Source organism: Gymnogyps californianus, chromosome Z (genome assembly GCF_018139145.2).
Source record: "Gymnogyps californianus isolate 813 chromosome Z, ASM1813914v2, whole genome shotgun sequence".
NCBI lineage: Eukaryota > Metazoa > Chordata > Aves > Accipitriformes > Cathartidae > Gymnogyps > Gymnogyps californianus.
This window is the reverse complement of record NC_059500.1, coordinates 73523803-73526539: the sequence shown is the minus strand read 5'-3', so window position 1 is coordinate 73526539 and position 2737 is coordinate 73523803.

The following is a 2737-nucleotide window of genomic DNA, read 5'->3' as shown; positions in this document are numbered from 1 at the left end:
GGGTGTTTGGTTTTTTTAAGTTAAGTTTGTAAAGGCAGAATGTGTTTTATACAATTCAGCCTAGAGACTGATATCTGAGCAAGCACATGATTTCAACTCCACCTGGGAGAAGCAGCCAAATGGCTGCTCCCCATGGCAGTTTTACAGTATCTGAAGGAGCTGCATATACCAAACACATTAGCATTCACCTGCCAATATTTTTGTTTTGACACAGCATGTACACAAAGAACTGAACCACAACCAGGTCTTACTAATGACAGGGACTATGCCCAAGACTGTTCTCCTGAAACCCATGCTGTTTGCTTGTATTTGGGCCTCCATAAAAATGAAAGTGAAATTCCATCAGGATAAATGCCATTAGAATCAAAATCATTAACTAAAATAAACAGCCTTAGGTAACAGTTGAGTATGAGCAAGTTCCCTCACATGTAGTTTGGGTTTTTTATTATTAAAATTTATAACTAAGCAAGATGCTACATCAAAATTTTACCTTAATATACAATTTGTCTACACCAAGTAGCTGTCAGAGCAGTAATTCACACCATAATGAAGTTAGTGCTGTGAGGATCATAAGACTGGAAGGGCCCTTTGGGGTCACCAACTCTAATGTTGGTTCTCCCATCACCTGTACCTCTCAAGCCATTCAAAATCATTCCCGACTTCCAGCCTACACTTTAATTAATGGCATGCTTGTACTTTCTATATCTTATGTCAACACTATCCTCCACCTTAATGTTTTTCCTCACCCCATGTTTAATTTCCTGATGTTTTTAATGGACAGGAGTCACAGATCCCACCAGTTTCTGTTTATCAGCACCACAGTGCGGAGTCACAAGGACTCCCCAAAACCTTTCCTTTCGACAAGCTTTGCATTTTTCAGAAATTCTTGTCATTTGCCTTTAAGTGCATAGCTCTTCTACATAATATCAACTCGTTTTAATTATCTTTGTCCTCAGGGTCACTGAATCCTTCATGTGTTATATTTATCTACTTCCAAATTGATTATGCCATTAGGACTTGTCTTAAAAACAACTTTGACACACACATTCCTACTTTTCTTGCCACGCCACAAGCAGAAGACATGTATCTGCCTCTCCCACTAGTCTTTCCAACGTTACTAGCTTCTGCTACAGCCAGTTCCTTATACACTTTACACGTCTTTTGCCAATTCCAATTTTCTTCAAAAAGAAATGTCTGCTATGGTGATTTGTGAGATATTACAAAAGTCCAAACAGATGCATACTTTCACGTAGAAACAAGAGGTTAGCCCAGCGCAATGTTCCTCTCGCAAACCCACGCCACATTTTATACCCGACAACTTTCCACACTGCTTCCATCCGTCTATAAATTTTTTATTATTCTCTCTTTAAAGTTTATTTTAAGCGTTGCATATTATCACAGTCTTGCCTGCTTTTGAGGGCAAGACCCATACGTACCCACATTTATCACCCGTCTCCTTATCTTCCTGCCAACCCACAGAAACCACCTTTCTTGTTCTCCAGTTAGGTGATGCCACTGCTTGCTTACAGCTATAGTTAAACTTCTGCTAACAAGAGTTCAGATTTTAAGTGTTGCATCTTTTAGCACTCTGGGCTACAGATTACCAGACTCAAATTCAAGGTGTTCAAAGTTTTGCTCTCACCCCATATACCTCTGCATCATTTTCAGTGTCATCCTCATAAGAAACAACTCCTACAGTTCAGGGATCATACCCAGATCATCTTTACTCAACTCCCTGTCCCTATGCACAGCAGTCCAATTCCTTCCTTTGTGAGACTGGCTGTTTTTCCTTTTCATGTGACCAAAGCACCTTCTGTTATCTATTTTAATACCCTTTGCAAGACGTCACCTTGTCTGCTGAGGCAGAAACCCCTGGACTTCCTGATCCTCAAGATACACCTTCCTTTACAAATTGATTTTTTGCCCACACCTCTCAGAGGTTCTGTGTTTGCTCACCATATCCTGACGCAATGATGAGGTGAATCATCAGCTCTGGGGTCATTTCCTAGGTGGAGCCTTTTCTGTTATTTGAGATGCTAATATTTACCCCTGTAGCTTCACTGAATTTCATGCCCTCCTCCATATCCAAGCTCCTCACTTCACCAAAAAGCTTCTTCAGTTTCTCTAGAGGCTTGACAGTTGCTGGTCTACATGTTTATCTGTTTAACTTAACCTAGTTTAAGTTGTGATCACTCAAACCAAGTTCACTTCTACGTCCAGCTTCCCTGAAGCATCTTCTGTGCTTCGTAAAGCCATGTCTGCAGTTAACTCCATCGATTTCATGGCTTCAGTCACTATCTGATGATGAAACTGCCAGATAACACAGCTCTCTGTATCCAGCCATTATGAATGAACAGCATTCATTCTCTGGTTAGTCTCTCACAGTGACAATACCCAGAAATACTTCTCTCTAACCATATTATGAGATTTCTACCCGCATTTAAATCCTGGACTACGTGCGGTAGATCTCTTGCGCTATCACAGCAAAATCTCTTATCAGCTCTTTCCAAAGCAATTTCAGCCCAGCTGGTTCTCTTTTATCCACACTAATGCTGCTTTACAATTTTGCATCACTAACACACAGTGGAATTTTCCCAGTCACCTTTATTCCTCTCTTTCCAGAGCAGGGCATCCCCTCCAACATCTCTGTTCCCCTCATAACCCTCACTCCTCATGGCTCCTGCTAACCTTACGAGGGCTAGTTCCGAGTCCTACACCAACAGCCCTCTTCCCACCA